The sequence below is a fragment of the Manacus vitellinus genome, unplaced genomic scaffold (genome assembly GCF_001715985.3).
Source record: "Manacus vitellinus isolate BGI_N305 unplaced genomic scaffold, ASM171598v3 scaffold_3_pilon, whole genome shotgun sequence".
In the NCBI taxonomy this organism is placed as follows: domain Eukaryota; kingdom Metazoa; phylum Chordata; class Aves; order Passeriformes; family Pipridae; genus Manacus; species Manacus vitellinus.
The window spans coordinates 17,073,163-17,096,410 of NW_021940535.1; the positions used below are offsets into that span (position 1 = coordinate 17,073,163).

Genomic DNA, 23,248 nt, shown 5'->3' on the forward strand with positions numbered 1-23,248 from the left:
CTCACTCTGACCCCTGGGTTCCCCAAACCCAGAGATGCGGGGCCAAGGGGAGAGCCCCCACTGGGCTCCCCTGCAGGGAGGATGCCAGCCGCCAGCACCCACCGGGGCTGCCCGCACCCCTGGGACGGAGGCCCCGCGGCAGGGTGCGCCTGTCAAAGCCCATGGGAAAAACATAGGAGTCAAGAGCGGGACAATCCAGCCGGATGCAGAAGCCATCAAAAAGCCCTTTGACTGTGTTTGCGCAGAGTCGCGGCTGCCCTGGGTGTCCACTCCAGAGGCTGAGCCGTGGCACGGTTGTTGCTGGGGGCCGCTGCCTTCAGCCTCGGACCACGGGGAATTCTCCTCTCCCGTGCCCGTGCTCCTCTGGCAGGGCGACCCACGGCCGCGGGATCTACTATCCGCGGCAGAAACGCGCCGCGGTGCCCGCGCAGTGGTTCCCCCGCGGCCCGTCCCCGCACCTCTCCGCCCGAGCCCCGGGGCGAAGCGGTGACTCGGCGGCGCCCCGGGGCCCGCCCTGCCCGCCCGGCCGGCGCGCCCGCCCCGCCAGCATGGGGGGGATCCGGTCCAGCGGCGCTACAAGTGGCCGCCGGGGGGTTTCGCTTCCGGCTCCGCCGTTTCCCATCCGCCCCGCTCCCGCCCCCGGCACCCTCTCTCGCGGTGCAAGAGGGCCGCGGGGCGCGTTGCGTAACGCCGCGCTGGGCTCCGCTCCGCCGCGCGTCGCTCGGGCGGCGGGAGGCGCGCAGGCAGCGAGGCGAGGCGGGTCGCCGCGGCCGGAGGTGAGCGGCGGCGGGCGGCGGCGGCGCGGCGGGGCCGGGCCGGGCCGGGGGGCGCAGCGCGGCGCGGCGTGTGCGCGGCCCCGCGCGGGAGGCCGGCGGCGCAGGCGGGGGAATCCAGTCGCACGTCCGCAGCCAGACGGCGGCTGGCGGGGGGACGCGGCGAGAGGCACCGCACCGCGGCCCGGCCGGGTGGCGAGGGGCGCGGGGCAGGCGGGCCACTCCGCTCCGCCGGTAAAGTCAAACCCGCGCACCCGCTCGGCGGGCAGCGCGCCTGGCCGCGGGCGTGGGCGGGCAGGGGTGCCGGCTCCGCAGGCTGGGAGTCCCGGCGCGCCCCCGCGGAGCGCCGCGCTGCCGCCGTCCGCCCGGCGCTGCGGGGCGGGCGCGGGGAGCCGAGCCGCGCTCCCCGGCCGCTCACTATATTTAGCTGTCACCGGCGGGGAGAGCGGTAGCAGAAGGCGCGCAACGCTGTCGGGGGAGAATCCGCCGGCCCGTCGGGGCGCCGCCCGCCCGCAGCAGGCATCCGGGGCGGCGGGGCGAGCGGCGGCGCGGCCAGGCGGGAGGGCAGGGACGGACCGCGGCACCAGCCGGTATTCATCACGCGGGGGGCGGCGGTGCCGGCGGGGGGAGCGGGGGCGCGCGCCGGCTGCCGGCGCTTCCTGATTTATTTATGTTTGCAGCATAGGTGGTATTTCCCCGTTAAAGAGTTTATGCATTGAAGTTCTGTTTGACTTTCTAAAGCGGCGACGACAACAGCAGCGACAGAAATCCGCGAAGTTAAAAAAGTCAAATGTGTTAATTGTTAACTAAATATAGAAGAAGAAGGCTTGGAAGCTGTAGTGGGTGGATTGATCAGGCAGCGTATGAGTAAAAAGGAAAAGGGAAAATTGTCAGCCCTACGAAGCCAGTTGCCGGTAGGAAGGATCGCACCTGTTCTGGTGAGTGGCAGGAGCCCCATAGCCCCGTGGCCCCCAGAAACCTTGTTTGCCCTCCTGTGAATCTGAACGGAGGAAGGCGAAACACAGGTTAAAAATGCTGTAATAAATACCAGCTCTGACCAGGAAGGCAGACGGGATGTTTTTTCTACAGTATAAGCCGTGTTCCCTTTATTATTTTAACTTAACACAAAATTCATGCATTCCAACTGAGCCATCTGCTAGTTACAGTAACATATTTGGCATTTATTTACAAAACTTAGTCTGTCGTAAATATATGTTTGCTTAATTGATAGACTAGATTTTTTTTTATAAAAAATGGTATGTTTTCCTTTTACAGTTCAGTACTAGTCGTATGTTGAGACAGTTTACTAGATTTTCTGATTCCTGTTTTCCCAGCTCCAACTTCTGAATAAACATTTGAGAAGAAAAACCAAAACAACAGAGCAAAGGGTTTGCTCTTTATAAGAAATTTGTTTTTTATAAGAAGTAGTAACAAGGTAATTTTCAGAAGACCTTACCATGATCAATTCAGTTGCATTGGTTAGCTGTATTGCCTTACAGTGAGAGGCTTGACTTCTCTCCCTTACTTTGAACTGTAAATAATATAGCTATATGAATGTATAGCCTTTTTTAAAGAGAAGAAGCTGGACTAAATCACTTGAAAGTATAGCTGTTCACTTTCTCATAGAACAGCTGTTTAGGGCACAATAAAAACAAAAGTTTTGTGAAACTGTATATGCCTACTTCCTTCCTCACAAGACTTTTTTTTCTTTTCTACTAACTGGCATGAAATCACCCTTCATATTAGTCCCAGGACCTTTAAATTAGTCTCAGCCTTCTTCCAGTTTATTTGAATTGGTGACCTTTGGATGAGCTGGTATGTTCCATTGTTACTTGCTAATGATGGAATAATCTAGTCCTGACGTACCAGTTGTGAAACTGGGGACACTGCTGCTGGATGGTCCTGAGGAAATTTAAACATCTCATGGCTCCATGTTGGAAAAGGGAGGATTTAGCTGTGGTTTTTATATGCTTCTAACTGTGTGGAATATAATAATTCAGATCTGAAAGGGCTCAAACCAAAGTCTGTTAGAGTCGGTGGAAAATCTCCCATTGATTTTTACTGGTTTTGGATAAAGGCTTCTATGAGCTGGAGTTGAGCACATCATGGCTACTCCAAATTGTTCAATGCTTTTGAAATTCTTTGCATATCCAAGTCATTATGTAAAGTCAATTTTTTTTTTGTGCTGTCACCTGTGTGGGAATGTTCTTTTGCTTAGTAGAAAGTGGTGGTAGTGTTTTTGTTCACTCTTTTATATGCTGTAGCATTAATTTTATTATCTGATCATTTCCTGCTATGTGAGGACAACATATGGGGGATTTGGAAAAAGTAAAAGTGAATCTGCTTTTGCTGAAGGCTGCTTACCCTGAAGACAGGTTTCTTCAGGTGTTTTTCAAAGGGTTTACAGTAGTGGGACATGTGAAGTTGAAAGACATGCTTTCTCTGAGGTGCATGTTGTACTTCCTTTGTTCAGTATATGGTTGTTTGCTACCTTTTTTTTTTTTTTTTGAAGATGAAGGGGAGAAAGCTGTTAGTGATAACAGATACTGGTGTTCTGTAAAAAAGCTTGCAGAATAACACATACCTGTGATAGGCATATATCCTCTCCTGGCTTCCATGTTGCTGATGATGAGCAGGATTTTTCCTCTTGGCTATAAATAAAAACCCAGCCAAGAGAAAGTAGGGAGGAGAAGGATTGCTAAACTTAAATCATGGAAGTTTGTCAGAGTTAGTGTAGCCTGTCTTGAAATTTGATTCCATTTGGAAGGGAATCAAGAGATGAAACCTCAAAAAAACCCCACCTGATTTGAGGCAGGACATCCTCCAGCAAGAATCTCGTTTGCCACCGGAAGGGTGAGATCAGGAATTTTGGCTCCTTGGAAAAGGAAATTCTGATGCTCATTATCTCTCCTCTATCATATTCTGGTTTACTGATTTGGGGTTTGCTTATTACTAAAAGTTGAAGAAGGTAAAAGAGGTATGCATGTGAAAGAAGCTCAGATAAATAGCCTGAGATGAGGCAAGGCAGGAGAAGCACAATTACTATGAGCCCTTGTGTCTTGGATTTCCTTCTAGGACTTGGGAAGTGCTAATTTTTCCAGCCAAACTAATTTTGTCTTAAATAGGAGATGGCTGTCATGGCAGAAAGCAGAGCTGTACTGCAGGGTGCAGGGTAGCAATACAGAGCTGCATATTTCCTGCGTATTGTCCTTTTGCATGCAGGGTTTCCAAAGCACATGGGAATCTGGCCTCTGGAGGAAGGGTGGAGATACTGCTGGGGCACCGTCCACCTGCCTGCAGGAAACAAGGCAGCACGTTCATACCATGGGCTTTTACAGAGAGTATGGTCAGGGTATAAATTTGTGAATTTTTTGTCAGCCAGGGTCAGAGGATCCATCAGGAAAGATTTTCTTAATATTTTCACAGTTTGTTGTCCCCTCCTTTCCAAATTTCACAAATAGCAATGTATGTAGTCCTAGATTCTCTCCTGCATGGCCCCATTCAAATAAGCAAATAAATAAATAAATAGGTGCTGTTCGGTAGCTCTTTGGGTGTATGACAGCGGAATTCTGCCAGGTCACAAAGGTGCTTTCCTTCTCCTATCTGTTTAACTTAAGTAAGGCCTCCAGGTGAGTGAGGAAGTCTGTACTTGAAATGCAGTATGTTAGTCCAAGGGTCTGCTTGGCTTAATTTATCTCATCAAAAAAGTTACCAGAATAATTGACATGGCCATTAGGATGGCAGTACTGCTTCTGATGTTTTTTGAACTTGTCATTGTGCAGTGGAGAACTACTCTCCCTTCTCAGGGGTGAGCTAGGATTTTACATATTGTACAGGGATAACTAAACAAACAATGCATGTGTTATGAGAACCTTTATAATCAAAATCAAGGGCAGACTATACATTTCTGTGTAAAGATTAAAGAATTGTATTCCTTCAGTTCTGTGTTATTTCATTGGTTGTATGTGGTCCAAGAGGACATTCTGAATAAAGAGATTGAATCTTGCACAAGTTGTTTCTCTCATTTAATTTACAACACGTGAATGAGATTGTTTCCATTATTCATCCCAACTACTTTACTTTAAATGTGATTATGGTAGGGGGACAATGCAAGTAAAAGAATTGTTTGGAAAAGTTGGTTCTGTTGTTAGCCTTTTTGGTTTATGGTCACACTGCCAAAGTGTGTGTAATAGCCTGCAACTAGAGAGGAGGAAATTGAAAGCAAATAAAATGCCTTTTTGAAATATGAAAATTAAATTGTGTATTCCGTTCTGAATGCTTTGGTCATAAAAATTCTCATTTTACTCTGACCTATTGTAGCTTATTAGAAATTAAATATCCTGTGAAACCAGTGAACTAGTCAAAGAGTACAGGAATAAATTGCAGTTTTTTAAAAAAAACCTGTATATCCTCATGTGTCTTAAATATACAGAGCTGTAATAATTTTTACTGATGAACTAAAAGGGCAAATACTCTTATGTTATAATTAGATTATACGCATGAAAGCAGTGTGATCATTCTAGACTACAGAACTGTTCTGTGTCCTCTGGTGAACCCAACCCAATAAATTAGGGTTCTGTTTTTCCATTGGAAGAAATAAAAGGACTGATTGTCGAGCTGCCTAATAGTAAGGTAGAAAACAGAGCAAGAAGATCAATGTCTGATCAGGTGAATTTAAAGTCAAACAAAATGTAAGTCTTTCTTTTACTGGATGAAGTTGGTACACATAGAACCAAATTGCTTCTCAGTATGCATACACAATGCTTACTGTTTTATCTGGGGTAGAAGATCATTATTTCTGCTCACCTGCTACATTTTTTTGGCCTGTTTCGATCCTGGTGTTTGACCGTCTTCTGGATTACTTTATGAGACTTGGTAGGAATGAACTGTATGCCGCAGATACGGCAACAATGTTGCTTGACAGTAGATGTTCTTTGCAACAACTGTGGTGTAGGAAAATAAAGGAGCTCTTTGAAGAAAATCAGAAATAGCTGTCAACTACATAAGTAGTTGGATCCTTGAACAATTCTTCACTAACCAATATCTTAGTGACATGCAAATGGGTGAACCATTTTTAAAACATTCACGAGAAAAATGTGCAGGTAACTGCAAGTTGCCTTCCTTGAGTCATGTGTCTTGTTTGCTCTCATTATTCACATCTGTGCAATGGTCTTGAACTCTGGGCCTTTTCCTTTCTTATGTTTTCATGGGTTTGTACCCATGAAAGGTCTTGCACCTTTGCCTCCTTTAGTATCCTGTTAACTCGACACCTTCCACTCATGACTTTGCATTATTTCTCTTGACTTGGCTATGCCAGCTATTTACCATGTACTCCAGCCAAGCTGTACTTCAACAGGTATGGAATGCTGCTGCTGCTGCTTGGTTTCCTACCAGTAGAAAGAATGAACACTAATAAAATGATAATATTTCTTCTTTATCGTTGTTTTTTTCCTTTGACCTTTAGCAAAATTGTATCATTCCTTGTCCATTTGCCTAGCTCCTTGGAACTCTTGACAGGTAGGATTGCCTTCATGTGACTTCAAACTGTTTTCCGTCTTTACATTAAAATAATTTTATTTCCATGATTTATTAACTTATCCCTGCTTTTGGTTTGGGTATGATTTTTGCTTGGTTTTTTTTCAGTATTTCATACATCTTATTTAAAAACGTGGTGTGTTTGTGCACAAGGTGCTTCAAAGTGTAACTAAGATCTGTAGCATTTTTGTATAAGGCTTAGAATGACTTCGTTCATCACTTCAGGAAATGGAAGTGTTTCTCTTGAGCCTTCTTTTATAAGTAAGATGTCTTACTTTGTATGTTTCATTTGTTCCAAAAAAGGATAAGGTGAAACACATTATGCAGTTAGATAAACATGGAAAGAGTCTGTACAGAGTTGTAATCATGTAAATCCAGAATATACATGCCCATGCACATATGCATTAAAAGAATATTCACCTATAAAGTATTTTTGACAAATTTCATTTTTAAGGAAAATTAATTGCTTCCATTAAATATGAAAGTATAATTTTATTTCTACAAATACAAAGAAAATTATATCTGGAACAAAGAGTACTTCCTATGCAGCATTGAACCGCATGCATTTTATGTTGTTCCCGTTTCACTGTGGCTTACTGAAATGATTAATTTATTGAAATCTTCTATGTGACCAGAATATAACAGCTTTGGGCCAGAGGACTTGGATCAACTGTTTAACTGCAGAAGTTGCTGATATTAAGATTATAATGTCAAGTACTGAGGAAAAGAAATACCAGAACTAAGGTTGATTATGCAGCCTTAATTCAGGTATCTTTGAGTATATGCAGATAAACTAAGGTTTAGAGTCCATGGATGGTACCGCTTCACTTTTCAGGGTGCTTAGCCACATGTAGTAATAGTTGTGCATGAAAACTACAGTTCCTCTTAAATTTATTTGAAACCAGGAAACTTGGGAACATCAGATCACAGAGAATGCAGTTGGTTACGTAGCATATTGTGAGCATGTGGTCCTTGCCTGTGAATTATATGCATGTAACAGTAATTTGTCACTGGTTATTGTTAATTTTGACTTGAAAATCACTTAGCTCTGCACCATGAAGGCATCTAACCTGATTATCTAGCTTAGCATTCAATTGTTGCAAACTGTTAAGCTCTCTTTTTTCTCTCTTGCCCATCTCATTTCCCACCCCCACCACCTCCAGTCCCCTGCCTCTGATACTTCATGCTTTTTTCCTTTGCCAGAAATGGGGCAGGGCTGCTAGAGACATTTTATTTTCTTGAAGAGTCTTATGCATGGAGATAGCATCCTCAATCTTTTTTCCCCATAGGATGTCCTGTCAGTTTAAGCTCTAGTTGCTTAATCTGGCAGGTGTTAAAGGCAGCTGCCAGGCTCTTGATGTTGGCAGAGTGGGTTGCACGTGGAGTCATCTGCTACCTAGTTGCTTCTGACAGGGTCTTCTTGCCACCTGAAGGTATAAGCCAATGACAAGAGTCCTGCTTGCCACTGTTTTGACCAAACCCTATGCTTTCATCTTCTCGTCTTTCTGCATTACTGAGTGTTGAGTTCTTTGGTTGGTGGGGAGTTTTCTTTGTCCCCAGTCCCACTGCCATTTGGCCCTCCCTGGCCCCCCCTACTTGGCAGTTCTGCTGTGTATGTATGTGACCACTGACATGTGCTGTGAGACTTGGACAGGAATGGTGATAGGCTCTATAGCCTCTGAAATGTAGGAAGCCTTCTTTCTTGCCGAGTAGGTGGTTGCACAAGATACCATCTTGATGGCAGCTGTCTTCATTTGCATTGAACTTTGGGAGAACCCAGAAACTGCTCTGGTAGTCAGGCCTCCTAAGAAGCCTATTTACTTTCATCCTCTGCCCAGGGAAGATGAATCTCACCCGGTGTCACTCTCACAGTAGGATGCAGGGAATGTGCTTGCAGCCATTCTGGCCATGACTTCCCAGTGCGTGGATGGTGGGAGTGTGTTTTGCGAGGCAGAAGGATCTTCTACTGTGATCTCTTCAAGAGGCCTCATATCAAAACACTCCTCAGTTTGATGAAGGTAGAAGTGCTTTCTCTGCTTGGAGGGCAGGTGTGAGTGGGAATGGCATGACCTGGGGGATGGGAAAGTGCTGTATTCCATAATTCCCAAGGGAGGGAGGGCTCTATAGAGCCCTGTCTCTGTAGAGCTGTTCCCTGAACTAGCCATCCTGATCTCTCTGTCCTACCTGCAGTGACATGGATAAGACTCCTTGCTTTGGCTCTGGATGAGCTTTAGAGTGCCAGGTTCCTTGCATGGAGCCTTGTATATGAATACAGAGCATGCTTCCTTCTACTTCCAGATGTCTTCACATCTTAAATACCTGATAGCTGGTAAATTCCAGAATCTGAATGAAATATGTTTTTTTTCTCCAAATACTATAACAAATATTTGTGGAGCACAAATAAACTTAGGCAAAGCCCTCTCCCCCGTTTTCCCCTTCTGACTAGATTTTCACAGGACAGCAGGATTCATCCTTGTCATAAGGGCCTTTCTTGCCAAGTTACAGGTTCTGTTCCAAGTAGTAGAACTCAAAAAAACCCCCAACCCCAAACATTTCCTTTGCTACTTCTGCAGAAATAGCAAGACTCTTTGCACTGGTTGCCCAGAGGTGTTATGGCATCTTCATCCACTAAAGAAAGAGGTGGCCATGGTCCTGGGCAACCTGCTCGTGGTGACCCTGCTTGAGCAGGGTGGTAGACTAGACAGTCTGCAGAGGTCCTCTCCAGCTTTAGCCATTCCATGACTGAAACTTTCTGAAAAGGTTTTGAAAAAGAATTGAAGTTCACTTGGTTATAGAGGAGGGAAGCAAAAAATAAATTAAAATAGATTAATTTAATGGGAACTGTAGAGCACACTTTCAAATTAAGCTGCTCTGCCAGACTTGCCCATAATAAATTCTGAGGAGTCAATAAAAACGTTATGAATTCATACCAAAATAACAGAGAGCAAATCATATTAGTTCTGTCTATACAAACAACTGAAGTATCTCTGTAACTTTAAAAAGTGCCCTAAATGCATTTTCTATGCACAGATCGGAGTTCTGAGCTTACTTAAAACTTAGAAAGAGAAATCATGCTCTCACCTTTGAGCATAATAGGCCAATTCTCAGCATCATTGCCTTTGATCTCTTAGAAAGAATCATGTGTGCATAAAAAGTATCCAGGACTTGCTGGCTGTTTAGGAGTAATTTTCTGATCATGCTTTGCTGATAGGAATTTAAATGTAAAAAATCACATTTACATAAGCAGGCTCTGTGAACCTTTGCCCTCCCCTCACTCTTGACTTTTGCTGCCCCGTTTGGCTCCCAGTGCTTTTTAGAGATCTCTTTTGTGGGTTACGTGTTGCTCCAGCAAGAAACCCAAGTTCTGTAAGCAAGAAAGTGGTAGAATTGCAGCCACAAAACCTGAACTCAAGCAGTGTTCCCTCTCCCATTACTGCTCCACCTACTCATGAGGCAGCCCTGTGGGGACCATTGTGGACACTGGCTGGTAGCCAGGCATGTACCAGACACCTTTGCTCGTAGATGGAGCTCGTCCACAAATGGCAGCTGGAAGTTCATACCCATAATATAAGCTCACATCACTGTAACCTGTATTTTGCAACAACAGTGCAGGCGACCTTTTTTCTGAAAAATTTCTATTTCTCAATATTTTTAACATACTTTATTTTCTCAACTAAGGACTAGCAGTAAGGCTTATCCGCAATTTATGTTGGAGATAGAAGGAAAAGGGCAAGTGGATTGCTCAGAGGATATTGCTTGCTGTCTGGGCAAGCATAGCATGCAAGAAGATGAAAAGCCTGGACTCCTCTTTGTGAAGTTCAACGCCAAGCCAAGTTATAACTTGAGCTCAGCTTCTTCGAAACCTGTCTGTGTAGATACAGCCATAGTCCATTTTGATGATCATAAGTCTGCAGCTGAATTGATGGTGCAAGAAAGATATGTAAAGGCAGACCTTTACCACTGGAGTCCAGATCTACAAGATCAAATCTACGGTCTAATATTTTTTAAATGTTTTGCTGCTAAGAGTTTCCTGATACATCATGCCTAATATTGTCAATATTTCCATAGGTCTTTCTCCTTTAAATAGCTTTGGATGAGTGGAACATCCTGTACTTTTGCAAAGATCTCCTGGAGTTAGTGAAAGCCATTTGTGTGAACGTGGGCAGCTGAGAGAAGCAAAGGCGTTCTGAGCCCTGCACAGTCGTAAGGCGGTCTGTGTTTGGGAAATGAGAGTAGTAGGGCATTACTGTATTTGCTTGAAAAGTAATCTAATCTAAAAGAACTTGAAACAATTTGCAAATTAGGATTGTGAAAACCTCAATGTCATTTTTAGTTCTTTAAGAGAACAAGTATTTAAATCCAGAAAGAGCACCAGGCAGGAAGAATTTGAGAGATTCAACCTGGCAGATATTGCAAGGCATGGAATAGAATAGGACTGAGCTTTACCTGTTGCCATGTGAAGGTTAAGATCTGCAATCTCTATTAGGAGATCCAAATTTCACAACACTTGGGTGATGGTGTAACAGGAAGAAGGGTGTGGGCAAAACTACAGAGCGACATATGAGTAATTCAAGACCTCACCTGTTTTCTCATCTAGAGAGCAGGGCAAAGTGGGGAAGGCAGATGGGCAGATCAGAAGTTACAGTTTAAGCGCTTACTTTTGCTGAGCTTATCTGTATTGAGGAGGATCGTTGGCCATTCGTATTTATTGCACGCTCTTTGTATTTTTGAGTGGAAGCATTTTAAATCAGAAAAAATGATGTCTGGTGTTGCTCCTTTTATGCGCTGTCTCAGCACAGCAAATCTGAGCTATTAGGTTATAGCCAGCAGATGCCAGCAGTCTTTGTGGTACTTTACTGTTAATTTACTTCAATGTGTTTTCTTCAGTGATTTTCCTAGTGGTGATACAAGCTACCTTTTTAATTATATCAAAGTGGTGGAATTACTGTCTCATTTTGATGTGAAAAAGGCTTGGTGAGTATCGCAGGCAGATTATAACCTAAAATAGTGCCCAGAAGTGATATGTCTGAAAGAAAAGGTTACGATCCCAAAAGTGATTTTTGCAATTCCATCAACATTATTTACGTTAAATAAATGCACATATTCCTGCAATATTTGAAATCAAGGTTCAGGACTCGGAAATGAAATTTAATATGCGATTACCTTCAGTGGTTATTACTGCTGGAGAACTGAGAAAGGCAAAAATAAAGATAGGTGATACAAGCTTACTATTTTCCAAAGCTCAACAGTTTTGTGAACAAAATGATCTGATTACGGTGTGTTTTTATGATGGAAGTAATTTTATCTACAGTGCTATATTTGGAATCAGTATACTCAGCCATCTGCATCTATGTATGTGGCAAGTCTAATAGGGATTAAAATTATACCATGCTCTTGTTTGTTTCTTCAGACTTTTACCTTGGGTTTTGGTTTTGTTTTGTTTGGTTTTGTTTTGTTTTTCTGATATAGCATGGAATCTCATTGTTGAATTTTGTTGTATTTTGTTTCCTGATATCTTCATGAAAAACTTGGTGAAAGTTTGTGATAACTCAAGAGTCCTTATACCCTTATATTTCAGCTAGCCTGTGGTGTTGCTATTGAAAGTAATTAATGCTCTTCCCTTTGTAATCCAAGCTAATGTCGTCTAATCAACATTACGTAATTCAGCAAATAGAGCAAAACCTACTGAATTTAAATACTGTACTCTTCTGTTATCTCTCGATGTGCAGCACAGCATGTATTTTTGTATCTTTTGAACCTTTTGTAGATCAGAAGGTGAATTTTTGGAAGCAAATGAATTGTATTTTTGAGTCTATACATTTTGCTTTCTGTCAACACTTACGTTGAAGTTATGTTTCTGCTGAATTACCCATTGTTAATTAAGAATAATTTTATCTCTTTGGTTAACAGAAGAAATTGGGACATTATTAGGGTGTTGGCCTTGATGTTTCCATAACAGGTTAGCTGCTTTGATCTGGCTGTGTTGACAGTAAAATTGGGTCTTCTGCTTGGACGTGTAGGAGAAATATGTGTTTGGTTAGACCGTTATCAAATTGGAGGAAGTAACTAGAATTGGTAAATGAAGACAGGCACAGTAATAATGAAAAAAGAGAGGAAAAATAATTAAAAAAGAGAGAAAAAATTAAACAATGCAGGGTCACGCAGAACACTGACACTTTGTTGATGTAATTTATTGCTGTAAACAGAGGTCATGACATCATGCTACAGCTTTCACAGCTCTTCTCAGTTTTATGCCATTTTCCTATGGCTCATACAAGCCCAGTCCTAGAACATTGCATTCCCTTTTGTGTACTGGTCATTTATTGGGGGTTTTTTCTAACCAGAAGAGATTAAACAGGAGAGAGTCCAGGCAGGATTTGGAAAAATAATAAAGTGGTAAAGAAAATTACATTAGCAAAGACTGCAAGGTGTCTGCACATGTCTATTAGCGACCATGTTTGAATTGTCTGAAAGTGGTTGTAAAAGGTAACTGCAAAAAGTGTGTTTTTTTAAATTTTAATGAAGAGATCTACTTGTTAGAAGGGAAGGATCTAAGACTTTGGTCTGTGTGTGATGGTGGTATCACCTTGTAATTGATTGATAGGAATCTAAGTTGTATAAAGCACCAGCAGCTTTATGTTATGAAATGGTACAACTTTGGTACAATGAGGGATAGGCAGCTACTGAATTCCGCTCTTGTATGATAATTTTTGATAGTAGTGACATGTCCTGCTTTTGAACACTAAATGCCTTTGACCTAATTTAACTCTAGTATAACAACACTGAGAATATGGGCCATTTACATCATGGAAAGAAAAAAGGAAAATATGTTAAATTATTTCCTATTTTTAGTGTATTATTTTTTCTTAATTAAACGTTCACAATAATATAAAGCAAGATACAGCAAAAATAGGTTTCTGTTGTATTTGCTTAATGTAAGCATATGTAATCTTGTAAGCCCTGTGTGCCATTTTAGATTTTATTTAATTTTCCCTTTAAGCTTCTGACTGGAAGTTAAAGTGCCCCAAAGGGGTCTTTATTCTAGTTGAAGTGCTCTGATTGCACTGATCTTTTCTTCCTTTTCTTTTTGGTAGTATTTTAAGTTTTGTGGGTTGTGGGGGAAGCAATGCCGTCTTTCCTGTTAGGAACATTGGTAGCTAAAGTTTCTTGGTGCCTTTTCAGTGATCTTAGCAATCACCAGTCAGCCAAAAAATGAGGAGGATCTCGCAGAATTGCACATTATGTGTGACCCTGTTTCAGAACTGTGTCTGTAGTTTAAGAAACTTGAAGGACAGGTTGTGAGATCTGTGCTGTGGTTGGCCATCTCACTGGCTGTCTGGGGCTTCTCAAAAATATCTGTTTAAAATGTTACAACAACTTTTGAGAAACTTGTGATTTAAAATCACACAATCTCAAAAAGTGAACTGTGACTAACTATATGGAGGTTGTGGATTGGTCAAAGCATGAGAGATTACAATTCAGGACAAATATAGTAGGAGGAGTACACAGGGAAGAAGGGGGGAAAAGCACCCCTGTCTCCATGTCAGAATTACCAGGTTTGGTGTATGTTCCTCTAGTTGCTTGGTACCCCAGCTGGGCATCAGTCCCCAAAATGTGATGATCATACCCAGTCTTGAATGAAGGTGTCAGTGCTCTTTCCAAAGAAATCTAATTTGACTATTTCATCCTCATGAAATCTTCAAATATATCCTGGCATCCCTAATTTCAGGATGTAGCATGTCAAGTCAAGAGCATTACTCCTAAGATTTGGTCAACACCCATTTAAACTTTCAGTCTGCATGTTTTTTATAATACAGTGGTGTTCACAAAAAAAGCAAGTTAGGTGCCTGTTTTTTCCTGTCTTCACATAATTCCTTATTGTCCTTAAATAATTTATTAAATTATTTTAAATTTTGTTTAGAGTCCAGCTTGTTCTACTTTAGTTCTCACAAGGAAACATTTTAGAAGGTTATATGAAATGTCATGGTTCAAAGTTATAAGGATCACTAGATTCCATTTAATTTTTCTTGTAAAACTGCTGACAAGCTTCGCAGGTGTCTGGAAGGCTCTGCAAAATGGCTAGGAGCAAACTGTTTTAGGCAAAATCCTTACAGCTGAATAGTGTTTTGAATGGACATAATATAAGCATATTTTTCATAATCTTCAGTCTGCCATTGTACTCCCCTGAGGAATTTTTGGAGCCTAGTGCTGATTTTAGAAATGTACAAGGTAGCATTAGAAGTAAGATGCCTATTGAAGTAGCAATAATGAAGAAGAGAGTATTTCACCATCGCTGACGATCATCTGGAAATGAATTCCCCAACAGTAAATTCCCAAAATGCTAGGAAGTCATCTGATAACATAAAATAAAAATGAGCAGTTTGCATCCCTATTATAATTACAGTGCTGCTTTCCTGCCTGAATTTTAATATATGGCATTTCAGTGGTCTGCATTGTTTGTAAGGATAGAGTAGTAACCTATCAAGAATGACAAAACTACCATGGTCTGTGTTGTGTCAACCAAATAAAAATCCCTTTTCCATTTGTTCCTGCATATATTTAAGACTGCATTTACCTATTTGTATGCCTGTAAAGGGTGCTTTACAGTCATCTGAAAAGAGATGCAGTCTTGCCAAGATCTTCTAACATATTTTTATATAATTACGGCTATTTTTTCTAGTTTTTCTCATTTTTAACACTTTATTAGGACAAATGCACATAAGTGATTCAATTTTTCAGTACTGTCTGTTTGCCCATGTTAGAAATTATTCTTTAACTCTATGTGTTTGCTTTTTTAAGGATATCATGACTCATTATTTACTCATGGGTAATCATCGCTAGTAAACAGTGCATCTTGTGAGAGCTAATACAGAGCTTTGTGTGTATCATTTAGAAAGAGACCCTTCGATTCAAAAGTTTCTGCCAGCTGTCACCTCCGCAGTTTAATATCACCTCATAATATAGAGCTAGTTACAAAATACCAGAAGTAATGTTTGTGTTTAGAGAAACAGGAAAGCTTGCAAATAACCTGGAACTCAGTAACACGTATGACTTCAGGGCTGCAGTAAAATATACCTGGGCATATAATACTACAGATTTCTGTTTTGTGTCTGATATCTTACTGCTATGCTTAGTTGGTATTTTATACTTTTTCAATTAATGAAAACAAGAAAAAATTGGTATAAACCAGAGCACCTTAATTTTGTCATTTTTCTGTTACAATGAGGAAATATACTTTGTATCTATTACCAATTACTTTCCTTAAAATTATATCCTGGGTTTAGATTTTGAATCATTCCTTGGCTGACTAAGTGATGACTCTCTCATTTTGTCTCCTATTTATAAAAGAAGTTAAAAGATTTAGTTCATGAATTTTTCATACAGACTGCAGATATACTGGTTGGGGCCAAACTCTGTCCTTGGTTACAAGTCAGCGTCGCCATTGAGCTGTCAATAGCAGTGTTGTGAATGTATTTCAGCGTAGTACTGAGTCTTTAATGTTTTGTTTCTTGTGTGTATATAGGGGTAAGAATTAAGGAGATGATAGATAAACTGATTATAAAAATAGATAGGAAATAGAGGTTCATTTTCCAGTCCAACATGCTGCTGCCAGTACTGAAGCAAGAGTAAAGCCATTACTCACTGCCCTGCGGGTGCTGCACCCTGCAATGAATGAGTACCATATTTTAAAATATCTAGTAACATCATGAAAAACTGAAGTTGAAGCAGGAGTTCAGATCTTAATTAATGAAACTGCCTTTCCTCCTTCAGTGCTGCCAGCCAGAAGAATCTGATTATATTTTAAACTTTCCCAAACGGACTTTGTCTTTTCATTTCTTAGGAACTGTCTGAAACCAAGAGTGAGGAAAGGTGTAGCACAGAAGGCAGCTTTATGTGCCTTCATAGCCTGGTTTCAGATTGGTAACATCCCTCTGAAGTTTTACAGTATTTTTTCAACCTCCAAGATTTTCTGCACTTTGAAGTTAAAAACCAAGTTAACCTTTGACCAAGAATTTCAAAATCTCCCTGTAGAAAGCCCTTCCCCTTCTGCTGCCTGATAAATGCAAAACTTTCCTCTGCATATATAGGACTCAAAACTCCTCTGAAGAAAAGTGGCTTTATTAATTCAGAATTGTGCTTTTTCTGGATAATTCTCTTCAAGAGGAGACATCTCTCCTAAGTGTTTGAAGCTCTTCCTTCCTTTTTGACCTGAAGAATAGAATAGTGAGCAAGAATAATTAGAGGGAAAAATGTTGGTAGTGCTGTTGTGATGTGAAGACCTTACCTGCAGCTGGGTTCTGCCAGCTAGATGAATATGGCTCTCAACCTTACTAACTCGAGACCTATCGGATACAAAAGAAGGAAGCAAACCCGAAGAAAACTAATTGGAAATATGCCTTACCACGTGTTTTTTGTGCTGTAATGAGGAGAACAATCTCTTTGCTCTGAGACAACTTAAGGTTGTTTTTTCCCATTGCTTGTCTCATTCAACATCTATTTTCTGAAAAAGGACGGAGCATGGGCTGTTGCTGGGTTCACAGTCCTTTCCAGATAGTGGGCATAGGCAGTCTTCTCAGCCCCTGTACTAAATTTCAATGGAAAGTGAAGAGTGTTGTCTGGTATGGGGTAGATGGTATATTTTATATTTGAAATTCCAATCACTGCTCCCTGCATGAGCATCTTGAGGTTTCTGAGTGAGTTTGTTAGCAGTTTCATAGATTTCTGTCTTCCTCTTGTAAGGCTTTTACAGACTTTTTTCTGATCCTGTCTCTGCAGAGCTCACAGGCAAACTCATGGGTTCTGCTCTATCTGTGGAAAAGTTTTATGTTTGTGGAGAGCCGGGCATCGGTACCTCCTGGGCACGGCACCCCGGGGTGGTCAGTGCAGTAGCACAGCAGCTGCTGTGTCTTACATCCACCACGGTGCTCCCAAAAGAAGGCTTCATGTGGAGGAGGCTTTCCATCAGATGCATAGGGTAGCATCAGTGGCATGGTTCATCAGTGGCATGGTTCAGCAGATGTGCAGCTCTGAGAGAGAGCAGGAGACTTACAGACTACAACATGGTGTGCAGAGCTGGTTCAATGGTCAGCATCTCTCTTGTACCTGTAGGTAGTCCAACAAGCTCTGCAGTGTTGTCTGTGCATGTATGCTGAATGCTCTTGCCTCAGACTGGGAAAGTCAGAGATTCCTGCTCATGATCTGGCTCTGAAAGCATCAGGGTAGGACATTTTTAGTGCCCTTTCAGGAGGTGATATGTACCTGGAAGAGGCATTCTTCTAATGCAGGCAGCATTGTTTACTGTGGGATACAAAGTTTGGGAAGGCAGGTGGGGCATGAACTATCTGGTACTACCAGAATAATGCAAGACCGGTCTTTTAAGAGGAATCATAAACATGTTTGGCATATATGCACAATAAAATGTCTCCTGTACAACTCATTCTTTCAGTGTTGCCTAATCAATTTGGTACGTTGTTTTTGAAGGTTTGATTTCTTTTATGGCTTGTGTCTCCTTCTGGTACTCAGATGTCTGGCTGATGAGGTCTTTTGATGCTATGTGCTGTATTTATAGCCCTTATGAACTTGTCTTGCAAAATCACTAGATTTTAATCACTCACTTCTTTGAGTACTGAATCTTAAATATGCAGACTTCTTGGCACTTAGACAGCTTTATTTGTCTATCAAAATACATTAAAAACAGTCAGTCTATCGGAGCTGGCTATCTTGAAGGGATTACAGTTAAGATATCAGCTTTATCCAGTGGCAGCACAGAGGTGAATAGCCATAGATGAACAGAAAGACTGGGAAAGAATTAGCTATTAATTTAAGTATCTTGGAGTTATAAACGAATGTTTTAACAGAGCAAGTCTGTCATTATCTGTTTTGCTCTTTTTGTGGACAGTTCCTGATCTCTCTAAGTCTGCTGCTGAATGCCATTTTGAAAATCTTGTCAAGGATAATTGCTGTCACAAAGGTAGATAGATATCACACATTCTGGATGATGCCTGAGTTATAAAAATGATAATGTCTCTAACTACCCATTTCCTTTCTTTTTCACTTCTTTTCCTGAAATTTAGAAAAAGAGGTGTTAGGCAATAATGCTGGTAAAATGGATTGACTGTTAGTGATTTTTGAAATTCCATGTTTTCTCTGTGGAGTTTCCTGGATTTTTCTTCACCTTTTAAATTATTTTCTGTGGAGAGTTAAAATTCTTTGAGAGGTTGTTAGACATAGAATATGAACCATGCTAACTAAACAAAGAACAGTTCCTATTGAAGTCTGTCTGTGTGGCAACATGAGCTCAGAGTGGAAGAAAATAAGAGTTTAAGAAGGAATCACAAGGATGTGATAAGTCCCCCCTTTTTTGCTACTAAAATACCTTAAAAGTGGAAAGAAAGCTGATTAGGCAGTGTGTTGAAGATAGGCTATATACTGTATAAAAGCACAAGTTTAGCTTTCATCTTACATAATAGACAGGGGGAAATGTCACTCCAGATTATATTAGTTGCACTAAATGCTTGTCTATTAAAAGCAATTGAGGTTTTTTTCCTGCTGGGCTGGCATATAGAGTTGCTGTCTGCCGTGCTGTAGCATTCAACCAACACAATTTCAGCTATGCTGATTTTTTTCCCCTCTGAAAATTTATGTCTGTCAGTCACTTTACAGAACTTGCTTGGAATTACATATATAAAAGTTGTGTGACAAGGAAGCAGGCTGCTGTCCCACCAGTCTTTGCTTTTCGATGTCTCTTCTCAGGGCAAAGCAGAATTTAAGAATTTTGAAATGTCAATTCTTCAAGTGTTGTACAGGCAAACTGCCATGTATGATAGTTTTACTGGGTACATTTTTTGTGATTTTGACCCTTAGCATTTATATTCAGTGGTAGAAATATGATATGTTTAGTTTAAACTCTTAGAGGCACAGTGCTTCACGTGGGCTGATGTGGCATATAAACCACCATGTCAAAAAAGTAGACAAGCTTTTCACAGAATCACAAGGGATTGCAAGGGACCCACAAGGATCATCGAGTCCAACTCATGGTCCAAGAATCACACCATGTGCCTGAGAGTATTGTCCAAATGCTTCTTGAACTCTGTCAGGCTTGGTGCTGTGACCACTTCCCTGGGGAGCCTGTTCCAGTGTCCAACCATGCTGTAGGTGAAGAACCTTTTTCTACTATCCAACCTAAACCTCAGTGACACAACTTCAGGCCATTCCCTTGAGTCCTGTCACTGGTCACCAGAGAGAAGAGATCAGTGTCTGCCCCTCCTCTTCCCCTTATGAGGAAGTTGTAACTGCAATGAGGTCTCCTCTCAGTCTCTTCTCCAGGCTGAACAGACCAGGTGATGATAAGCAGGAATTTCCTCTCATGAAGCCATGCTGGCTGTGATCAGTGACTATGTTGTCTTTCAGATGTTTTTCAATACCTCCCAGAATAATCTTCTCCGTAACTTTACCAGGCACTGAAGTGAGACTGACAGGCCTGTAGTTTCCACGGTCCTGCTTGCCCTTCTCGAAAATTGGGACAGTGTTTGCCAGCTTCCAGTCAGCTGGGACTTCTCTGGATTCCCAAGACTGCTCAAAAATCATTGAGGTTTTGCAATGACATCAGTTAGCTGTTTGAGGATTCTGGGATGAATTCCATCAGACCCCCTAGATTTGTAGGGATCCAGCAGGAGCAGCAGATCCTGCACGATGTCAGAGTTGACTGGGAGTTGATCCTTCTTGCAATCATGGTCCTCCAGCTCAGGGCACGGAGACTCCCTTGGTCCATCATCCATGTTGAAGACAGAGGTAAAGAATGTGTTAAACACCTCTGCCTTGTCTTTGTCCCTGTTTGCGAGGTGACCATTCCCATCCTGTAAGAGGCCAATGATATTTCTATAATGCCTACTGCCATTAATGTATTTGAAAAATACTCTTTCTACTGTCCCCCACATTTCTGTCTAACTTCAACTCCAGCTGAGCTTTGGCCAGATGAATTTTCTCTGTACAGCAGCAAGGAGCATCTCTGAATTCTTCCCATGTCACCTGACCTTGCTTGCACTGGGCATGCACCTTCGTTTTTTGTCTTATTTCCAAGAGAAGATCCCTACTCAGCTAGGTCAGCCTTCTGCCTCACCTGCTTGACTTCCAACATTTGGGAAATGCTGTTCCTGTGCCCTCAGCAGGTGATGTTTGAAAAGTGACCAGCATTGATGGACCCACGCACCTGCAAAAACCTTTTTGTAGGGGACCTTATTTACCAATTCCCTGAGCAACCGGACGTGTACTCTACTTATGTCCAGAGTTGAGGTTTTGCTGGCACTTTTCCTCCTGCCAATAGAGATTTTAAACTCGATTGCTTTGTGGTCGCTGTGACCAAGACGGCCACCAATCTCCAGTTTGCTCATGAAATCCACTCTGTTGACATGCAGCAAATCAAGAAGAGCATCTTTCTGAGTCAGCTCCCTTAGGACCTGTTCCATAAAGTTGTCATCCAGGTTTTTTAGGAATCTTCTGGCCCAGGTTGTACCACCTGTGTGATGCTCCCAGTTGATTTCTGGCAAGTTGAAGTCCCCCATAAGGGCAAGAGCACTTGATTTAGAAGTATCTCTTAGTTCCTCAGAGAACAGTTTGTTGGTGTCATCATCCTGGCTGGGAGGTCTATAGCAGACTCCCACAATGACATCCCCATTATTTGTTTGCCCCTTGATTCTTACCCAGAGACTCTCAACTGTTCCATTGCCAACTGTGAGCTCCATACATTCTAAGCCTTCTCTTACATGCTGTGCCGCCCCTCTGTCTCTTCTGCCCTGCCTATCTCTCCTGAAGTGCCTGTAATCATCCAACGGGGCACTGCAGTCACAGGTCTCATCCCACCAGGTTTCACTTATGCCAGTGATGTCAAATCTCTGGGACTGGGCCAAAGCTTTGAGCTCCTCTTGTTTGTTCCTCATGCTGCGTGCATTAGTGTAGAAACGTTTCAGGTGTGGTAGGTACCTTGAAGCCAACCCTGCGTGAGGCAGATTGAGGGATCCCATTAGTGCTCATTTCTTTTTGTTACTGCTATTAGATTTTTCTTCTAAAATACAGGCAGAAGTTGTTTGTGAGAAATCAAAAATACTTTTTATTTCCTCCATTTATGGAGAAGGGTTATTTTTGTGGGTTTTTGTTTGTTTGTTTTTTAACTTGTCAGTTGAAAGCCTTGCCTGTGGTGTTTCGTTTTGTTTTACAAAAGAAACCAGCCAAAGTGAGCTTTCATTTTTTCCAAACTATGGTGCTACTCTGATAATAGTTAAGGAATTTATTTTTTTCTGGGTTTTGATACTATATGTAGGATCTTAGACTTTCAAAAATGACTCATGATTTGGCATAAGGCCATTTTAGAGTGCATAACCTAAAACATGAGAAAGATGGTATTCAGTTCTTGCTGGAAACAAGGTTTTATTAAAGACATTTTGGTTTGTCAGAGAAATGGCCAGGCATCCAAAATCACCAGCTGTATGTGCAAACAGAGCTTATTAGATTTCCTTTCAGACTGTGTTTGAAAGATTTTCATAATTCAAAAAGGTGAAAAGATTAAAATCAAGACAAATTTTTACATCTATCTGTAGTTATATAATACAATGTAATGTGATGATACTATAATTTATGATATAATGTAATTTATTATAAAACAAATGTATTACTGCCTGTATTATTGCAAGGGGAAGGCAAGCAGGAATAACTGATGGCTAAAGAACATGTTAGAACCCTCTGTAATTTTCTCTTTACAGCCCTTAAAACACTGATTTTGTGGGTATTTGATAGAAGAACAAAATTAGAGAATGGTTTGGGTTGGAAAGGAGCTGTTGTGGGTAAAGATACCTTCCACTAGACCAGGTTGCTCAAGTCCTCATCCAGCCTTGCCTTGAATATGTCCAGGGATGGGGCACCCAGAACTTCTCTGGGCAACCTTTTCCAGTGCCTCACCACCCCCACAGTAAAGAATTTCTTCCTAATATCTAATCTAAGTCTGCTGTCTTTCAGTTTAAGGCCATTCCGCCTTATCCTGTCACTGCATGTCCATGTAAAAGTCCCTCTCCAGGTCTCTTGTAGGCTCTCTTCAGGTGCTGGAAGGTGCTCTAAGGTCACGCTGGAGCCTTCTCTTTTCTTGGCTGAACGACCTCAATTCCCTCTGTCTTCATAGGAGAGGTGCTCCAGCCCTGTGATTGCCTTCATGGCCCTCCTCTGGACTTGCTCCAGCAGGTCCATGTCCTTCTGCTGGGGGCCCCAGAGCTGGATGCAGTACTCCAGGTGGGGTCTCACAACAGCAGAGTAGGGAAAGAGAATCACCTCCCTTGACTTGCTGGTCACCCTGCTTTGGATGCAGCCAAGGATACAATTGGCTTTCTGGGCTGCAAGTGCACATTGATGACTTGTGTCCAGCTCTTCATCCACCAGCACCTCCAAATCTTTCTCCTCAGGGCTGCTCTCTATCCTTTCTCCACCCACCCTGTATTTGAGCTTGGGATTGCGCCAACACTAGTGCAGGATCTTGCACATGGCCTTGTTAAACTTGATAAGTATTGCACACCTCTCAAGCCTCTCAAGGTCCCTTTGGGTGGTATCTCTTCCCTCCAGTGTGTTGATTACACCACACAGTTTGGTGTCATCAGCAGGTTTGCTGAGGGTCCGCTCAATCCCAATAAACATGCTAAACAATGTTGCTTTTTCCATTACAAAGACGTGATTAGCCAAGAGCAAACGATGGTTTCTGAGTCTGTGATTCCTGGGAGCTGCAGTGGGGCAAGGCAGCAGGAAAGAAGTTGCTGAATGGCCTGACTTAAAAGAAATAACTGAATCTTATGGAGCAAAATGTAAAACCTAGCAAGGGTTCTCAAAACAGCAGCACCAAAATCAAAAGTACCATCGAATGACAATTTATGTATTGATAGAAAAAAAACGGGAGTGCTGTGTTT

General features: G+C 42.1%; 1 protein-coding gene across 1 annotated transcript in view; it reads left to right on the top strand.

Annotated features, from left to right (window-relative positions):
- Nucleotides 1-713: 713 nt before the first annotated feature.
- THRB (thyroid hormone receptor beta) overlaps nt 714-23,248 on the top strand; it is a 161,174-nt gene continuing 138,639 nt past the window's right edge. Inside the window, exon 1 of the mRNA XM_029961780.1 lies at nt 714-776. The gene's annotated coding sequence lies outside the window, so the exon portion shown is untranslated. The remainder of the gene's footprint in view (nt 777-23,248) is intronic.